This window comes from Heterocephalus glaber, unplaced genomic scaffold (assembly GCF_053883595.1).
Source record: "Heterocephalus glaber isolate CG9 unplaced genomic scaffold, H.glaber_assembly_v1.0 deba00001561, whole genome shotgun sequence".
Classification (NCBI taxonomy): Eukaryota; Metazoa; Chordata; class Mammalia; order Rodentia; family Bathyergidae; genus Heterocephalus; species Heterocephalus glaber.
The window spans coordinates 4,075,797-4,096,883 of NW_028258349.1; the positions used below are offsets into that span (position 1 = coordinate 4,075,797).

The 21,087-nt window shown below is 36.3% G+C and overlaps 1 protein-coding gene across 12 annotated transcripts in view; it reads left to right on the top strand.

Annotated features, from left to right (window-relative positions):
• The window catches only part of LOC101704620 (olfactory receptor 10J3-like), a 475,677-nt gene that overhangs the window by 282,603 nt on the left and 171,987 nt on the right, over nt 1-21,087 (top strand). For 9 of the 12 annotated variants that reach the window (XM_087190973.1, XM_087190976.1, XM_087190975.1 and 6 more), the window contains exon 1: nt 257-19,749. The exons of the other annotated variants lie outside the window; for them this stretch is intronic. The gene's annotated coding sequence lies outside the window, so the exon portion shown is untranslated. Of the gene's footprint in view, nt 1-256; nt 19,750-21,087 lie in introns of those variants that run through there. 12 annotated transcript variants of the gene reach the window in all.

A 21,087-nucleotide genomic window follows, 5' to 3' on the forward strand; every position in this document is an offset into this window, starting at 1 on the left:
CCATTTTCAGATTGGGTCTTTAAATTTGGGAGGTCTGATCTTTTAAAATTCTTTATAGATTCGAGATAGTAGACCTTTGTCTGAGGAAGAGCAGGTGAAGATTTTTTCCCACATTGTGGGTTGTCTCTTCACACTGCTGGTGGTTTCTCTTGCTGTGCAGAAGCCTTTTAATAAGAAGAGATCCCATTTGTTGATTGTTTGTGCTAGTTCACGGGCAACTGAGGTTTTGTTCATAAAATCTTTCCCTACACCTATGTCTTCAGGGGTTCTATCTAACCTCTGTTCCAACTGGTTCAGAGTTTCTATTTTAATATTTAGATCTTTAATCCATTTTGATTTGAGTTTAGTGCATGGTGAAAGATACACGTCTAGTTTTAATCTTTGGCAAGTTGAAGCCCAATTTTTCCAGCACCATTTACTAAAAAGGCTATCTTTCCTCCAGTGAGGGTGTTTGGCTCCTTTATCGAAGATGAGATGGCTGAGTGTGTCTGGCGTTGTTTCTGCATCTTCTAATCTGTTCCACTGGTCCTCCAGTCTGTTTCTTTGCCAATACCATGCTGTTTTATCACAGTAGCTTTGTAGTAGAGTTGCAGGTTGGGGATTGTGATACCCCCTGCCATGTCTCTGTTACCTAGAATTGCTTTTGCTATTCTGGGAATCTTCTTGTTCCTACTGAATTTTTGGATTGTTTTCTCAAGGTCCATGAAGTATGCTGCTGGGATCTCAATTGGAATTGCATTAAATCTGTACAGCAGTTTTGGAAGTATGGCCATTTTCACTATATTAATCCTTCCTACCCAGGAGCAGGGGCTGTCTGTCCATTTTCTGATATCATCTTCAATCTCTCTTTTCAGAGTGCCATAGTTTTCAGAGAAGAGGTCTTTGATTTCTTTCATTAGGATGATTCCTAGGTATTTCAGTGGAAAAAAACATTCTTTAAAGGGCACAAAACCCATGTGAGTTTTGTTTCTATTACTGAGGTATGTACATGTGTATGTGTGTACATGTGTGTGTGTGTGCATGCATGTGTGTGCATGCATGCGTGGGTATGTTTCTATGGGGGATGGAGCTGACATTTGAAAGTTTTAGATATAACAGCTCTTGTCGAGATTTAGACTATGTCCCATAAATATTATTCCACCGATGAGTTCATAGCTTAATTAGCTGTTAGGAAATGGAACTTAGTTGGAAGTGGGTCACTAGGGGAATGGCCTATAAGAGTGTATTCTTGACCCTGGCTCCTCCCTTGTCTCTCTGCTTCCTGGCTGCCATGAGATGAGCAGTTCTCCTTCCAGGCCTTCCCACCATGTTGTTTCTTCTTTGGAATCAGATGACTATGAACTGAAATCCTAAGCCAAAATGCTCTTCTCTTCTTTTAAGTTGTGGGTGCCTGTCCCAGGGCAAGTAATTAAGTAAACTAAAGTAATTAAAGTAACTAAGACAATAGGCATTATGGTAATAAGTATTTTATTTGCATTATTTCACTTAATTAGTATTCCTGACATTTCTATAATTCTTTGTAGTTCACAAAGGCCTTTAACATTCATGACCTTATTTGATTTTTATAGGACCTCTGTACAGCAAGTTTCTATTTTTCAAAAATTCCACTACAGGTGGGTAGTTTAAATGACTTTCCCAAAGTTACATAGATCATTGGAGATGGAAGTTGAACTAACACAGAAGCAAGACTCAGTTAAGAATCTGTTCATCCTAAAGTCCATGCTTTTTATTACTTTATTCATATGTCCAAACATACACATTTTATTCTTATAGGAAATAAACTATGATGAATAAGTAAACTTTATTTTTCAGATCCTAAAGATTCATTTCAATCACCACTGTAGGCTCTTTCTGAAATGTCATAGTTCCTTCCTGCCTTTATACAAAAGTATTGATGATCATGAACATATTCTTTAAATCCTTGTCATGGACACTTAATACATATAGTTGGAACTGAATTTATAATAGAATCTTTGCTTCTTTAATAATCCACATGTTCCAGTATTTCATGAACTCCATGTTAGCATTGTGTGACCTCTGATCCTTTTAATTATTTAGTTCACTATTTCAACAAATATTAACATTCATGTCTGTTCTAAGGGTATTTAAGGGATTAGGCACTAAAAGTGGAGAGACAAATAAGACTTGAGCCTTGATTTGAGGAGTTAACAATCTACTTGCAGCCTATTTTCATATAGTGTGGTTAGTGCCACACATAGAATATTGTAGAACCCCAGAAAAGAGAATGATGTAACTCATTTGGTGAATTTCAACCTTGTATATATAGATAGGAGAAGGTCAAAGTGAATGAGAGTGGTGTGTCTGTGCACTGTATCCTAGTGAGGCTTCCTGACTTCACACCTACTCAGAGATACAGGTGCATCAAGGTTAGTGAATCCAAAATCCTTTTAATTTATCCACAATATTAAGCATACAATTTAAAAATGCCCAACATAAAAACAAATAAAAAATTATGACCCATAGCCAAGAGAAAAACAGAATATATAAGTTAACCCTTAGGTGAGTCAAATCAGTAATCAAGAACTTTAAAGAAACTTGTATATATAGGTAAAAGGTTTTATGGAAAAATATGCTTATAACAAATCAATAAATGTAGAATATCAGCCAATAGATCTAAGACCTGAAAATTAAAATACTTGAAATGAAAAATTTACAAATTTGCTTAATTAGAGATTGGATTTGGTAGAACAAATAATCAACAAACTTGAAGATGGAACAAAAAATATTGTTGAATCTGAAGAGTAGAGGAAAAATAAACTAAAAAATGAACAGAGTTTCAATGACTTGTACAGCCAACAAGAAATACATGTACTCAACACTTCAAATAGAATAGAATGTGTCACAGAAATAGACACATTGGCCAAAAATTTCCCAAATCACTGAAAAATACAAGCTTACTGATCCAAGAATTTCAATGAACCCCAAATAGGATTAATAAGAACATCAAATATATGTACATCAGATTTAAATTTTTAAAAGCAAAGATAAAAAAAGCAAAGATAAAAAGATCTTGACAGTCAGTATATCAGAGAATGATAATATTTTACTTGATTTTCTAATCAGAAACAATAGAGGCCAAAGCAAATTAAATGACAATTTTAGAGTCATCAGATTCCTATATCCAGCAAAATACCATTAAAAATGAAAATGAAATAAATGTATTTTCAGATAAGTGAAAATTGAGAGTTTATGTACTATCAGAAATGCAAAAGGAAGTTTTTTTAAATCGAAGGAATGTCATGCCAGATATAATCTTTAGATTTAAGGAATAAATGAAGAGCACTGGTAAATATGTGGATATATGTGAGTATCCTTTTTCTTTAAATTTTTGAAAAATATATTATTGTGTGAAGAAAAATATGGCATGCTTTTTTAAGATTTAGAATGTATGTGGATGTCATACATATGACCACTGTAGCACAAAGAGGTAAATATAAATACATTGGTATAAGACATTTTGCAAATGCATAAAGAAATGGTACAACTTTAACATTAAAAAAGCATGTGATTCATTATGAATGCATATGTTGATCTATAGGCAAAAATGAAAAGAAAGTATGACTGGCATGTATACAGTATGCATTTCTCAATCAGTCACTTTAGAATATGGCTTACAGTCCCTTTAGGGGAAGTTTTTTTTTTTCTCGGTACCAGCCATTGAACTCGGATCCTTGCGCTTGCAAGGCAGGGAGCATAACAACTGAGCTAAGTCCACGGCCCTAGGGGAAGTTTTGATGAAATTTGCATCAGTGATGTAGGGTACTTCCTCAAGAAGACTTGATCTCCCTTTCAGTTCAGAGGTTTTAAATCTGAATTTTAGGCCTAGAGACCAGTTGAGAGATTGTGATACCCCACTAGTTGAATCAAGTCTGGTGATACATGCAGTGTTAGCTCATGTTTAACATACTCTCTGGTAATTCACTTCAAGGACCCACTTTGTGGGTATTCCCCCAGTTCTTGAATGTATAATTAGAATAGATATGCACAGCAATTGGCACAATATTCAAAGTGATGCCCTGACCCATAGGAAGAGGACAATTATGATAAGAGCTACTGAGTGAAAGCCCCTGGAGCTTTTCCTCTTACCAAGATTGTAAACAAGAAGGAATACTGCATTACTGTGAGAAATATGGAGATTAATGGCGCCATAAAAGACTTGAGAGTGCTGGGATTACAGGTGTGTGCTACCATGTCTGGCTACCATGAAAGACTTGAAAGAAGGATTATACCCATCATGTGCCTCCTTAATTCTTACAGTTGACCTGTGAATAAATCATATGTGAATTGAATAAAAACTTTGAATTACTGTACACTTAATCATCTCATAAAACTAATTGGAATTGAGGTCTTCATGTAGTGTCTCTATAGAAGCAAATGAACATAGCATTTGACACTTGGTAAGTAGCTATTGCCTTGAGTGACTATTTCTCCTCTGTACTAATTTTAAGGATAATCAGAAGCAGATGCTTCTACCTGGCAGGGTTAATAATATACTTTCAGTCTCACTTTAGTATGTGATATATCTGTTGCTCTCTGACATAACATAGATCACAAAACTCTCACTTGTCCTAACATTTTGTAAAACATCACACTTATCAGTTGTCTTGAGGAAATTGTGCAAAGTAGATCAGTTGAGTGGAAAGTAATAAGCACTTTAGATGTATTGGAAGGAATGTGTGAATGAGAGAATAAATTCAAATTCTGTGTCAGTCAGGGCCCAGTTAGGAGATAAAAGCTGCACCATAATTAGAATATAATTTAATATAGTGAATTATTAACTAGAAGAAGGGATTGAAGTAATGGAATATTTGATAGCAATTTGTGAAGATCATACTAAAAAATGTAGACTTAGGATATATAAGAAAAAGTCACTATCCCTAGGACTAAGATTAAGAAGTAAAAAAAAAAAAAAGATTAAGAAGTGTGGAAAAACAAATTATCCATGGGATTTTTAGTATTCTTATAAAAGTCTCAGTCTCCTGAGCCATGGAAATGTATACACTAAGACTAGAATATTTACTTTTATTTTCCCTAGAAATATTTTTACTTTTTTACACATATTGAAGGTTAGACCTATAGCCATTTTCCACCCAATGGTGGAACTAATTGCTTTTATGCACTAAACTGTCTTTTGTCTCCTCAAGAGCCAGATCTTTAGATTTTTAAGCAGCATCTATGTTAGAGCATTATCTCCCTATGTTTTGTATTTTAAGAGGGGAGAAGCCTTGGGCCACAAAGAAATATCTCATTTATAAAAAGCCACACACACTGAATTTATCTTTCCCCTAGAGAAATTTATTTGCATAGTCTAAGAATTTTTTCCATCCTGTTCCAAAGAGAAACCTTCAAAAAAGAGGGGAGAAGAATAATTTCTTTTCTCTTTATAAAATGAAGATATTTCTATTTGTTAAACCCTTGCATACAGAATGATTCTGCCACTTGTGTGAGATATTTTCTCCAGCTGGCCTTTATCATGTTATTTTGTAGGTTATCAGGCTTGGAGATGCTGCAGTGTTATTCTGGCTATTGATTATGAATAAAAAATCTGCCTTGATTCAGAAATATTACATGTATGTTGGGAGCAATTCTACATAATTTTGGGGAAAAATTATTTCACAATTAAAATTATGATTAGGCCTAGTTCTCCTGCCTACAAGCCAGCTATGACATGTGGAGACATAGCTCCATTTTCACCTCTGGTCACAGCTAAAACCTCAATGGTCCAGTGATGTTGTGATGCTCCAGAGAAAGATTACACCAGCTGAAGACATCCTGGGGGGATCAAAATCTTCATCTGCATAGTTAATCATTGTTCTAGGATTTTCACTGCTGCTGCCCTCTGAGACATCTGCTACACATTTGTTACTTCTCAGGTACTGAAGAAAGGTGTAAGAAGCTCAGGGTCTTTCATCTTTGCTGCCCAGAGCAGCACTGATCAGGCCCAAAGCTCAGCTTCTTCTCTAAGTCTAATTTTTCTATCTTTTCTGTCTATATATTGAATAATTTGCCCTGTGCTGTCATGGCATGCAGGAGACTAGGACTTACTGCAGAGGATCTAGTAATGTCCCCTTTCTCTGTTCCCTACACATGTACATTCAGGAATACCTAATAAAGAAGAATGTTAAAAACCTGACAAATACACAAGGAAGAGGCAACTCATTTTTTACTAAGGTTGGTCAGACCTATGAAACAGGGCACAGCACCAACATACCATGTGTCAGAAGTGTGGTAATGTGTCATTCTTGGAGAACTTGTTGGATATCCACATTCTGGGGTTTGCCAAAGATCTACCTTCTAGTATGGTAGGGAAAGCTATCCAGAGGAAGGTATCTTCTGGAGGTGCTTCTCTTTGCAAAGAGAGGCACTGAAGGAAACCTGTGCTAGACATTGCCATGCACTGCAGAAGCCAGATGCTGGTGAAGTCACCATGCTGCAGGAATTTGGTATTGGTGAAGTTAGTTGATGCTAAAGAAACATGCCACGTGGATTGCCCTGAGATGGGAAGAGAAATTCTTCCATCCATAATGTCTCTGCAGTGCTCAGTGCTGTAAAAGCTTAACATTATGCAGTCAAAGGCCCAGCTCCATTTATTTTAGACCCAGAAATGAAAGGGAAATAGTGATGGTACATAAGGAAAGGTGCAAAATCAAGTCAATTATGTGCTGCTGCTCCAAGTCAGGAAAGAATAACTATTACTTAATTCATCTTTTTAAAAGGGAACTTTTAGTATGAATCAACTGTCTTAGTCACTTCCTTGTTGCTGAGAGAAAATACCAACACTCAAAGAAAGGTTTATTAGGGTTACAGTTCGAAGAAGTTTCTGTCTATAGCTGGCATGGCAAAAGAGAAATAGTCCATGGCAAGCAGGCAAGTGAGAGCACACTAGCCCTCTTTCTGTCCCTTATATTTTATGCAGGGTACCCACCCTAGGGTGAGTGTAGCACTCACACTCTTAATCTTACCATTACACATTCTAGATCCAGCCACCGCTGAAAAAGCCCTACCTATGATCACATGAGACTTTAGGGGGACATATGGACACAAACCATAACATCAACCTATACATACATTGGACCAGACACTAAAAGGCTGGCAGAGAATAATAATGGGGAGAAATAGGCTACATAGATTCTAAAGTTTGCACTTGGTTATGAGACATAGATGTCTTTCCAATTACAGTACAGAAGCTTAGCTGAGTCTTCAACTCTCAAATGAAATTTCAGTAAAGGCATACCTTGGGAGAAAGGCTATTCCAGTTCTAAATAAAGGCTGATGAAAGGTGCCATGTGAAACTTAGAAAAAGAGGTCAACAGCCAGGTATGGTGATGCATGCCTGTAATCCCAGCAGTTGGGCAGCGGAGGCAGGAGGATTGCTTCAAATTCAAGACCAGCCTGGTCTCCATAGTGATTTCAAGGCCAGCCTGAAATACATAGTGAGACCCTGTCTCAAAACACAGAGCAAAACAAAAAACAGCAGAAAAAGAGATTAGTAGAGTCAAACATATTCACTAGTAACCCGAATATATCATGGAACAAAGCTCAGTATTCTTTAAAGTCATAAAATTTTTTTCACATGTAAACTTTAACATCTCTATCATTCATTATAAAACTGCTACATAGATGTAGGAGCAGGAAAATGTCACCTATAGTTAGAAAAATAGTCAAAAGGAGATGGAAATAAAGAGATGATGAAGTTAGCAGACAAGGATGTTAAAACCATTACATATGTTATAAATATGTTCAAAGATTAAAAAAACATGAATGCAATTTGGAGGGGAATGGAAGACATAAAATAACCACGTATAATTTCTAGGTATAAAAGAAAATATTTGTAATAAAAATTTCCCTGGATAAGATTAAAAGCAGGTTAGGAACTGCAGAAGAAATGATTGCTGAACTTGAAGACATACCATTAGAACTTTTCCAAAAGAAGCAGACAGAAATAAGAGATTGGAAGCTTCAGCTACCTGTGGAAAAAAATGAGCAAACTAATATGAAATTGGAATCTCAGGAAAAAAAGAATAGAAAGGGACTGTTACAGTAAAAATATATGGGTAAATAATGATAATATGATTTTAAAATTTGATAAAAGTGATAAACCTACTATATAATCTGTTTTGTAATAACAAAATATAACTGGGGAATTTTGTAAAGAAAAGAGGTTTATTTAGCTCCTAGTTCTAGATGTGAAAGAGCATAGTGGCAGGATCTATTTCATTCACCTGAAATCCCCATGGCAGATGGCATTACACCATGGTGGGTGGAATCATGGTAGGAACACATATGAGAAATCACATGGTAAGATATGAAGCAAGAGACTAGGAAAGGAAAAACTCACTTTAAAAAAATAACATTATTGTGATAATGAATCTGATCCCATGATATCTGCATTTATCCCTTCCAAGGGCAGTGCTCCCATGATGTAATTACCCTCTCCTCAGCTCTTAAAAGTTCTACTTCTTGGGCCGGGAATTTAGCTCAGTAGTACTGCTGGCTGCCTCACAAGTGCAAGGTCCTGAGTTCAATCCCTGGCACCAAAAAAAAAAAAAAGTTCTACTTCTTGACATTGCCACCCCAGGGACCAAGCTTCTGGAACATGAAACTTTGGGGGACACACTCAAACTATCCACACCATAATATCCACAAAACAAGAAGTTCAATGAAGCACAAGAAAAATAACTTCACACACTCACTTCACACCACAAAAAGATCAAAGTCAATTGATAAGTCCAGTGATAAAGAGAAAACTCTTAAAAACTACCAGAGAAAATGACATACAATTTACACAGGAATATAAAAAGCAGTCAGATGAAATTAGTATATATATATTATATATATTCATATGTATACTCATATATATATGAGTATAGAGACACCTTAAATTAAAACTAGAAATTCAGTTTGACCCAGAAATTTCCCCTCTAGGTATCTTTCTTAAAGATCTCATATTACAAAAAAAATGCATATTCATGTTTATAGCAGCAGAGTTCATAATAGATAGATCTTGGAAATGACCTATATGTCCATCAAAAGATGAGTGGATAAAGAAAATGTGGTATGTATACACAGTGCACTATTAATCTGCCATAAAGAAGGAAAAACTTGCATCATTTAAGGGAAAATGGATGCCTCTTGAGACTATAATATTAAGTGAAATAAATCAGACACACAAGCTTAACACATGATTTCTCTTATATAAGAAACCCCAAATATAAATATAAATAAAGAGCAAAATAGAAGATAGATAATAGAAAATAAGGTAATAGGAAATAAAGAAAATAAGGAAAATAAGGAAATAAATTCAATATTTTTGAATTGGGAAGGGGATCAAGAGATTGGGAGGGAAAGGAGGGAAAAGGAATGCAAAAAAGAATTGAGATGTGTTCTGTACATGTACCAACTCCTCACAAGGAATATAATCATGTCCCTGAAAACATGTACTAATAAACAAAATGAAAAAAATCAAGTCAAGAGACAATGGAACACTATCTTTAAAGTCCCTAAAAGATCATATCCATGCAGTTCAAATTTTACATTTAGAACAAGTACGACTTGGATATGAGGCTAAGTAAATAACTTTTTAAAATGAAATCTAAGAATTTATTTCTAATACACCTGTACCACAATAAATGTTAAAATTTCTTCAAACATAAGGACAATATTCCAAATAGAAATGTGGATGGATACAAAGAAATGAAGTTAGAAATAGTAAATATGTAAATATAATATATACTTAATTTTAATTTAAAAAAAGTTATGTAGAGGAGTCTAAACTACATAGAAGTGAAATAAAATAGAAGGGCATCACTATGGATAAGATGAGGCAGTGGCAGCATACTGTAGTACTCTTACCTTGACTGTGAGGTGGCATAATGCTTTCTGAAGATATATTCTCATGATTTAAGGATGAATAGTGTAAATCCTTGAGAAACCACTACGAATTAGAACAAAAGAAGTATAGCTAGTAAGGCACTATTCGAGATAGAACATATCTTGACTTGTTTCCTGTTGCTGGGATGGAGAGATTAATTTTAGCTCATATAGTTTCAGTCCATGGTCAGCTGTCTCCAAGGCAGAAACAGCAAGGTGGAAAGGAAGGCAGAGGAAAGCTGTTCAACCCTGGCGATCAGGAAGCAGAGAGAGACAAGAATACAACTGTAGAAATCATGCTCCTGATGACCCACCTCCAACCAGGCCCCAGTTCTTAACAGCACATTCAGCTATGGAACTCCAATGGATGAATCCACTGATAAATGTAGCACTTCTATGACCTAATCACCTTCCAAACACATGAGCCTTTGGGGGAACATTTTACATCTAAACCATAATAGGATAGAATCTTGAAACAATCCAAATAGTGCAAGATAAGGGGAAAATGGAACAAGAGCGAGGCAGATCAAATATAGCAAATAGTGAAATAATGGATTAAGCCCAGCTATATTAATAATTACATTAAATGTAATTTCCACAGTCTAATTAAAATGGAAATTGTTGGAATAAAAGCACAAAAATTATACGCCTTCCACATAAAGCACACTTCCATTATAAAGAAAAATAAGATGATGGAATGTTATCTACTGTGCAAACACTACATAGAAGAATACTGTAATGGTGACATTAATACCAGCTGAACTAGATTTCATTGAAGAAATATCACCAGAGAGATATTTCACAATGATAAAGGGAGCAATCAATCCATCAAGAAGACACAACATTCTAAATGTACACACAGCTAATAACAGCTTTTAAATACATGATACAAAAGTTGAAAGAATACACAGATCCATAATTATAGTTAGAAATTTCAGTAATTTTCTACAAATTATGTAACAAGTAGACAGAAAATGTATAAAAATATGAAAGTCTGGAACTACATTTTCAACTAACTTGATCTGATTACCACTTAGAGCTTTATCTAAAAACAGAATAAACATTTTTTTCAAGTGTTAATGAAACACCTATCAAGACAGACAATATCAATATTTAAAAAGTTTAATACAACAGAAACTGTTTTCTAATACTGCAGAATACATTGGAAGTCAGTAAAAGAAATGTATATGGAAAATCCATAAAAATTTAGAAATTAAGCAACAGTTTTAAATAGCACATGGATCAAAGAAGAAATTACAAGGTTAATTGGAACCTATTTTGAAATGAATGAAAATGGAAAAACGAGTTATAGAAACTCACATGATGGAGTAAATGCATTTCTTAGAGCAAATCTTGAGGCTTTGAATGTTTATATTGGTAAAGAATAAAGGTCCCTATTCAGTCATCTAAGTTTCCACTTTAGGAGGCTTAAAAGCAAGAAAAATTAAAGCCAAATTGGATAGATGCAAATAAATAATAAAGATGAGAACACAAAGCAGTGAAACCAAATTTTAAAAATTTGATAAACTTCAAGCTAGATGAACCAGGAAAGAAAGAAAGAAACAATTAAAGAGGGTCTTTACAATGTAGATCCAATCACCTTCCTAACACATGAGACTTTGGGGAGACATTTTATATCTAAACCATAACAGGATAGAATCATGGGACATAAATCAAATAAGGCAGGATAAGGGAAAATGGAACAGATAAAATAGTTAAGACTATTAAAAACTTGTGCCTATAAATTCAACCATTTATATAAAGAGTATACATCCTACTCTTAAGTGAAATAAATAGGACACACATGTATAAATACTGAATAGCTTCTCTGGTGTGAGAAACTGAAAATGTAAATAAGGACTAAAGTGTATAATAGGTAATGTGAAATAGGAAGAAAAGGGGCAAAGGGGAAGGAAGTGGGAGGGATAGGGGAAAGGATAGAAGGGAATGGGATTAATATGAGAAAATGGAAAAATAGGAACAAAATCTTTGTAAATAGGGAGGAATTGAGGGGTTGAAGGGAGGGCTGGGCAAGGGTGAAAAATAAGAACCAAGAGAGATTATGTAAAGGTGCAAATTTCCAATAATGAATGTCATTATATTGTATACCTAAAATGTACCAATGTTTAGAATGAATAATCTATAATGCGAAATAGGAAGAAAAGGTCCAAAGGGGTAGGGGTAGTGGGAGGGTCAGGGGAAGGGAAAGAAGGGAAAGGCAAAATGATGAGAAATGGAAAAAATGGAAATAAAGTCTTTGTAAATAAGGAAGGGTGGAGGGAGTGAAGGGAGGGCTAGGAATGGGGAAGAAATAAGAACCAAGATGCATCATGTAAAGGTACAATTCCCAATGAGAAATGTAATTGTGTTGTATACCTACAATGTACCAATAAAAGAATTTAACAACAACAACAACAAAAAAAGAGTATACATCCTTTGCAAATAGCAAGTGATCAATTTTAACTTTTAAGAAAATCTAAGTAGCCATGTACCATTAACTAAATTTTAAATTAAAATTAAATTTTCTCACAAGAATGCACTAGGCCTCAGTGGTATCAGTAGTAAATTCTACCAAAGATTAAAAAAGAAACTTGTGCTAATATGTCACAAATTTCCGTAATACAGAGGAAGTGAGAATACTTCTCCTTTCATTTTATGAGGTCACATATTTTTCTGACACTAAAATCAAAGTCTTTACATATACAAAACCCAAAAATCAAAACAAAGAAACCTCCCAAACAAAAGATGAATATCTATAAAAAAAAAGATGGAAAACTTCTTAATAAAATACTGGCAATAAAATCTGACAATATATAAAATAAATTATATCCCATAAGGAAGTAAGGCTTTCCAAGTAATAAGAAATTGGTTTAACATTAAAAACAAATTAATAAATCTACTATATAATGATAAAGGAGAAAAGCCATATGTTTGATTAAAACTCATGTTTACAGCAGCATAATTCATAATAGCTAAATCTTTGAAGCAGCCTCTAGGTTTATGAACAGATGAATAGGTAAAGAGAATGTAGTACTTACAGATGGTGGATTATTACTCTGCCATAAAGAAGGATAAACATGAGTTATTTGTAGGGAAATGGATGGACCTTGAGACCATAATGTTATGAAACAAATCAAACATCCAAGTCTAAATATTGTATGGTTTTTCTCATAGAGAAAACTATAAGAGCAAAATAAAAGACATAATAGGAAGTAGATCTTTCTCAAATGGAAAGAGGATCAAGAGATGGAGGGAGGGAGAGGAGAGAAAGGGGAAGGATGAAAAAGGAAGTAAGATGTGTTAGGTGCATGAATCAACTCCTCTCAAGGAATGCACACATTATGTACTGCGAACATGTACTACTAATAAAAAAATAGCCTGAAGTGCACAGAAAAGACAAAACCAAAATTGATTCAGAAAAATAATTAGGGATAATTGGGTCCTCATTCATAAAAACCTCTTAGCTGCCTAGAAATAGAAGAAAATATTTTCAGTTACCATGTATCACTGTAATTAATAAAGCGAATGTCTTATTTCTCAGGAGAGTAAAGAAAAGCTGCCTTCGTTGTCCCTTACATTTAGCATTGTCTTGCTGTTTTTAACCTATGCTACGAGGCAAGAAGTTAAAATAAAAAACATGAAGATTATAAAAGAATAAATTGCCCTTATTTACACAAGAATTGGTTGTGTATCATAGAAAAACATTAAAAAATAGTAATAGTAATAGAACTAGTAAATTTAGTAAGTTTTCAGAACACAAGACCATATGGCCAAATACACTGTATTTCTAAATATGAGCAACAATAAAAATTAAAGCAATTTAATATATTATTAAATTTCTTTAAAAATAGTAATATAGTGGTAACTTTTACAAATGTGTGAGGACTGCTATAGAGAAAACCATAATATGTTGCTGAGAGAAATGAAAGAAGGCATAAATAAATGGAGATATGTATTCTGCACATGGGGCAGAAGATAAGTACTGTTAAGATATCAATTCTCCCTAAGTTACTGTGCAAATTCAAACAATTTCATTCAAAATTCCAGCTGGCTTCTAAAAATAGAAATTAAAGTCCAACTTAAAATGTACTTGGGGGAAAAAAATGTACTTGGGAATGGAAAATACCTGGAATAATAAAAAAAACTTTTTTCTGGAATGAAAAAGTAGAATATCAAGTCTTACCATAAATCTACATTAATCTAGACAGTCAGGGCTATGGAATAACAATGTACACATTAATCAGTGTAATAGAATAGAAAATACAGAAACAAATCCATATTGTTTTGCAGTAATAGGGCTAAGGTATTTTAATGAGAAAAAGATTTTATATTTTTTTGTCTTTTCATTGTTGAATATTAAGAATTCTTTCTATATTCTGGATAATTGACACAGATCAGATCTATGATTTACCAACATTTTTAACATCAAGCAGGTCTCTTTTCACTTTTTTGATAGTGTCCACTGAGCCATAAAAGATTCTAATTTTCAGAAGGTGAGAGCAAGTATGATATGGGACAAGGCTGAGAAGTGAAAACAAAGAATGGTGATGAAGGACAAAGGCTCAGCCAACTTAGAAAAATAACAGTAAACATGAGAGAAAAGAGAAATCAACGGAAGTGCAGAGAAGTGGAAAGGTTGTCCATCCACTCCATCCAAGCATCCTCCACAGCCGCAGCCAGGATAGACAGACTTTATGTGGGGGGCTGGGGAAAGTCAGATGGCGAGAGTGAGGAGAGGGGTCTTGCTTTATATAGTCCAGGCTTGGCATGGCTGCCTCAGCTTCCTCAAAGCTAGACTGCAGCCATTACCACCACTCCCTGCTCTGCATTATTTTAAAAGTATTGATGCATTTAATTTTCACCATCATCTTATATAGGTCTCACTATGCAGCCAGGCTGGCCTCAAACTCTCAATCCTCCTGCCTCAGCCTCCTGAGTGCTGCAATTACAGGTGTGCACCACCACACCCAGCAGAAGTGAAATAATTTTAACAAGGCCATACAACTGTTAAATGGTAGAGCACACAGTTAGATACACTACTGAATACAAATAAGCTTAATGCTGCTCCCTTCCAAAATGAAAATTAGTACCTAGGAAACAAGAAAAAAAAGGAAAAAAATCAAAGCAGATGAAACAGTTTTCTTCTTGTCAAATATTCAGAAATGAGGGGCGGTTAAATTACATTTTATTGGCCCAAGTTGCACTGCAGCCTCCCGACATCACCAACAGTGATCCAACTCAATTTATTTTGTAAACAAGTACCACAAATGACATGCTAGTCCAGGTGCTTCCTCCCATGCAATCTTATGTTGTTCTTCTTTGCATCGTCTAGCAGTTGTTGGATTGATTTCTCATGGTCCCTTACTATTTTTAAGAAATCTCTATTTTCATGGTCTCTAACCGTGATCCTGTCTTCTATATCTGATATTCTATCTTCATATTCCCTTAATCTGCTGTGGATACTTTCAATAGAGTTTTTGATCTCCTGAATATCTGTTTGAATCTGTTTCATGGATCCCATTTCTTTCTTACGTTGGGCGATCATGGTTTCCATTTCTTTCTTATGCTGGGTATTCATGGCTTCCAGCATGTTTCTGAGCTCATTTATTTTTTTTATCTGTTTCTGTTCTAGATACTCTAATCATGTCTTTCACTCTGCTCACCATCTCTGTAGTTATCTGGAAGATTATTTCTGCTTTGAATTTTTCTAGAGCCTCATTCATCTGTCTTGTTACTTCCTGTGCTATCAGTTCAGGGTGTCCAGGTGGTTGATTATCAGACTTTTGTACCTTGTTTCCCCCAGAATTTGCCTTTTGTGGGGTGGAAGTCTTAGTTTGTGACTTGCTTAAATGTCTTCTCATTTTTGTTTTTGGTACTGTCCTTGGTTTAGTTCCTGGGTTGATACTTTGAAGTTGCTTATTCTAAGTATCTTTGTTGATGTATTTAGAACCCTTATGGAATGATTGCTTCTCAGAAGTGTCTTCCAGATATAGCTGGTCTTTAGATTTTCAGTATTTAATGGCTCTGAGGCTGTCTCATTTTCATTATACCAGGAAGGGGAACTGATTAGATCAATCACAACACCTTAGCCCAAGTGATACATTCAGCAACACAATTGCATCAAGTACGTCTTAGAAAATGACAATTTGTGAAAATTATTAATCTATCACCTTTAACTGTGTGAATTAAATCAAAATCAAGGACCAACTCAACATGTGTTTATAGTGAACAAACTCTTCAATATAGCAACTTTACCCTTTGGGATGGGGAGTTAGAAGGAGTTGGGGAAAAAAAAGAAGGAGTTGGGGAGGGAGGAATAGGTATCTAAAAGGATAGGGCAAGGTTAACAGTGAGGCCAGAGGGCACATGCAAGAAAAGGAATGAGAAGAAAAGACAAATAAAAAGAAATATGAATTAGGGCCAGAACAGGAACACAAAGGAGAGATGAAGAACAATGTGGGATAGCAAGGGTGTGAGGCAGAGAGATAGAGAGAGAGAGAGAAAGAAAAGAGAAAAGAAAGAAAAAAGAGGAAAATAAAAAATTTAAAAGAGTAGAAAAGAAGAAAAAAAATTAAAAATAAGAGCAAAAAAATAGTGGCAATTTTGAAAATAACAAATAAAAGATAAAAATGAAGAGCCTCCTTCAGGGTAGGTCTCTGCTGTCACAATAGGCAACGTGGGCAGTAGTGTGCTGTTGTAAGTCAATGAATCTCAGTAAGCCAGTCACAGACTCGTGAGACCCAGGCAGATTTCTGGCTGCAGGTCCTAAGCTGAGCTCCCTGTCCTCCTTCTGTAGGGTTGAACTCTGCAAGTTTCTGCAGGTTACAGCTGCCCTTCCCCTTAAGATAGTCCAGGTTCTGTTGGGAGGTGATGATCCCTCTAACTTACCAAGTACGGTGGTCTGGTGCGTCTTTATTGCAGAGATTCTCTTCACTTTTCCAGTGGGCTTCAGTTTTCCTCAGGGAGCCTGAGAGAGGCTCTCTCTCTGTTCACTTCTGCAGCTCAGGACAATGGCCTTTATGTCCCCCTGTGCCTCTGTAGTGTGGAACCAAGTAGCTGCACAGCCAAGAGGCCAGAGGAGGGGGGCCAGGGGCGGGGCCTGCTGTTGCAGTTGCCTGTGCAGCTTCACTGGCGCCTGGTGGGCGTGCCCAGGGTGTCCTCATTGTCTCCTGGTTGCAAGTGGGAGGAGCGAGCCAGATAGCGCAGGGGCCGTCAGCCCACCACTGCTCTGCCCATGTGGCTAAGCTGGCGGCTGGTCTCAATTGGAATTTCAATCGGAACTGCATTGAATCTGTATAGCAGTTTTGGAAGTATTACCATTTTCACTATATTGGTTCTTCCAACCCATAAACAGGGGATGTCTTTCCATTTTCTGATATCCTCTTCGTTCTTTTTTTCAGAGTGCTATAGTAACATCACACTATTGAATAACCCATGGGTCAAAGAAGAAATCACAAGGAAAATTGGCATGTACTTGAAATTGAATAAAAATGAAAACCAAACTTAAAAAAATTTGTATGATGCTGCTAAAGCAGAGTATAGAGAAAACACATAGAATTACATTTTTATATAAGACTGGAGGCATTAGGCAAAAATCAAGTATACTTCCATCTCAAAATGCTAGCTATTGAAGAATAAATCCAATGGAAGTGGATCCATCCAACTAGGTGTCAACTGTTCACTTCTTTTATTGCACAATAATAGTCCATAATATGGGCATATTTTGACATGTGCTGAATTGGATTGTTTTCTTTTTTTCTCCATTAAGTTTATTTGTACATTTTAGGTATACAATGTGATGGCATTAATCATTAGGATTTTATACCTTTACATGACATATCTTGGTTTTTGTTTTTCCCCCGTTCCATCAATGCTTCCACCCTCCCTATTTACAAAAACTTTGTTTCCATTTTTTCCTTTTGTAAATGTTTTTCCTTTCCCTTCTTTTTTCCCCCTACCCCTCTCACTTCCCCTTCCCCTTCCCCTTCCCCTTTGGACCTTTTCTTCTTATTTCACATTATCTATTTTACATTTTGATCCTCATGTACTGTTGTATTTTGAAAGTTTAATAAAATTTCCCAGAAATCTACTGCAACTACTCTCCAAAATTTCATTGAAATTATATATTTTTATGACAGTTAGTGGAAGGAACTCAGATGTAGTGAGACAAGGAGGAAACAATAATCCCTAGGTAAGAACCATTAAGATTTTAGTCACACAATTATTATAATGATGATATGGTTATTTTAGATGTCAAAAATCTTTATTAAAGAAGAAGCAAATGTAGTTGTACTTAGGGAATATCTATTTTCTTAAGAAATCCCTTGAGCTCCTATCATATGCAAATTTGTGTGAGGCACTCATAAGCCTTCATTGGTTTATTAATAGTAAGATCTGAAACTTGAGCACCAAAGGGCACTTGATTAAATTTAATCTGTTAAGGTTAAGATTGTAGAGAATGGTATTTCTAGAAGCAGCACCTTACTGAGTGCATTTTCCCCCCAACATGATACTGACTCCACAACTTCCTTTATGAAATACCAGCAATTTCCACATCCTCTTCACTCTGTGGCCTGTGAAGCAGAAATTATTTGTGGTGTTCTTTATCCTTTCCCCAAGGTTAAGGGATCAGCAGAGACATCTTTTCTCCAGAGAATACTAGGCCACAAATGGAGGGTTAAGGTATGGGGATTTGGGTCCTGAGCTCTGAGGCTCCTTAGATCTTCTTAAAATAGGAGGCAATATAGTCTGGGGAAAGTGAGAGCTCTGAATAAAGTTCAGACTGAATACAGGAGAGTCTGAGAAACCCTATGGATGACACAATGGAGGGGGGCAAGTATGCAAACCAGAAATGAGTCAAAGAGTAACATCTGGCTCAGGGTTGTCTAAGTCTCTCCTGGGACCGATGACGTGTGGAAAAGAAACCAATCTTCATTTCCACCCTACTCATCCAATGTACTCTAAATCCTTAGCATCACAATTCATGTGTGGATGAATCAGTATTTATAACCAATGATGCTACAGTGAATCAGGAAAAGAGTAAAAAGAATCTGAGTCAGATGTTCTAGCTCTTAGGACAAAAGGGAGAGGTCCTTGCATGCCTATGAGTACTGTGATGAAGAATGGATTGAATGCAATGAAGGTCAAAGCAGAAACTTCAAAATTTTAGTTAACTAATAGTGCAGAGAAATTGTATGCTTCTGGAGACCAGAGATTAGGTTGTACATTTCTTCATGTGCACTGAACAATGTTTAGATACATAGTGAGTACTCAAAAATCATTAGGAAGGAAGAAAGCAGCAAAAGGAGACCCTATTTGAGGAAGGACTGAGGGAAACAAGCATGCCTGCCCTGAGATCTGTTGCACAGCCCACAAAGCCAGGGTTGAGGGATACCTTCCCAGGGCTGAAGAGAATCTGGCAGTGACAATGGAAAGGTCACGAAGAGCCATCCTTTGAAAGTGAAACAAGGACCTCCAGCCTTGGACTCCTGGTGCACTGAGCTGTTGGCTATTCGCTGATATAAATGTTTTCAAATGGATCTGGGCCTTCTTATTACTGGAATATAGACACAAAGGTTGGAATACAGGCAGTAATGGTAGTTTTTAATAATTAACTATCATTGATTTCTCAGCCAAAGGTCGTTCCCTCTCTACCATTCAGAATCTCAGACTCATGGCCCCTGTGTGCAGGGTGAAAAATCATTCACAGATTATTGATACTCTGTAAGCCCCTCCACCTCCTATCTTATGAATGTAAAACCTAAAAGTTCTGAGCTCTGTGACAGAAGCTCCAACTAACTAAAGGGACATTTAGCACCTCATCAGGACAGCTGCTGGTGTTGGACTCTGACCAGACAGGTGGGAGAGGTAGTGTGGTGGGCTGAAGAATAAATGGCAAAAGAAGGAAAGAAACTGCTTATAAAAAGGAACAACTTGCTTTTTTTTTTCAACCTGACATTTTGTTGAGTAAATATTTTTCTGCTTTTCTCTATCTGAGACTTACATAAGAAAGGGTTTGTTTCTCTAGATAATCTAGTACTTACTGTATGAACTTGGTTCTATAGCCGGAGAAACTGCTGCACACATTTGCAACTTGTTAAAGCCTTTACTGACTTCGCTCTTATTTTCAGGCTCCTTTTCTCTAGCACCAAGTACAAGGGCAAAGTATTGGTTCCCATTAGGCCTGGAACTGGTAAACAGAGTTTGTACAGTGAGGTTATAATACTAACTCTGAGCTATTCCAGTGATCTTCAGTACTGGGCTTAGGAATCCTCCTGGGCCCTTTCTGGGCTCTGGTCAGTGAGAGGTCCTGTTGAGGGAGCTATCCAGTGGTGACACTTTGTGGGGGCTCATCCAAGACTGTCTGGGAAAGGACTGAGAAACCTGTGGAGATGAGCTCCATAAGGACCAGCTCTTTGTGGAAGTAATCTGACTATTGGACATTCTGTGTCTTAGGAACATGCTCTACCCCTGAACTATACCTTATAAAAGACTGCCTGGATTGAAACCCCAGCTTTTACTTTTTCTTCTTCTTTTGTTTCTGTTTTTTGAGATAGGGTCTCGTTCTGTAGTTCGGGCTGGCCTTGGCTCACTATGTAGCCCAGGTTGGCCTGAGACTGGCAACAATCCTCCTGCCCATTGCTGGGACTGCAGGCATCCGCCAGTACATCCAGCCATCTCTGATCTCTGGTGTGAAGTACTTTATATCAACAGGCCCCATCCAGGAACTGGGAAACAAATGCAACTGGCTTTTGAATGGCACCATTATTAGAATCTCTTCCTTTTATTTCTAGTATTTCTTTATTAATCAGCTTTTTATTATCCTGGGCAGTAGAGAATTAAGGAATAAGGTGAAATATATATTTTGAACATCCAGAATGATGTCACAGAATACATCTATGTTCAACAACAGGGGTCCTCAATCCCCTACCAATCTGTGCCTATTATGAGCAATGGGTGAGGAAACGAAGCTTCATCAATAGTTATAGCCACTCCCCGTCTCTCACATTTCCACCTGAACTCTGCCTTCTATCAGTTCAGAGGCTGCATTAGATTCTCATAGGAGCTAGAACCCTCCTGTGAACTGTGCACTGGAGGATCTAAGAGTTTCACTCCTTCTGATAGTCTAATGAAACAACAATAGAAATGAATGGTGCAGAGTAATAATAGAAATAAAGTGTACAATAAATGTAATGT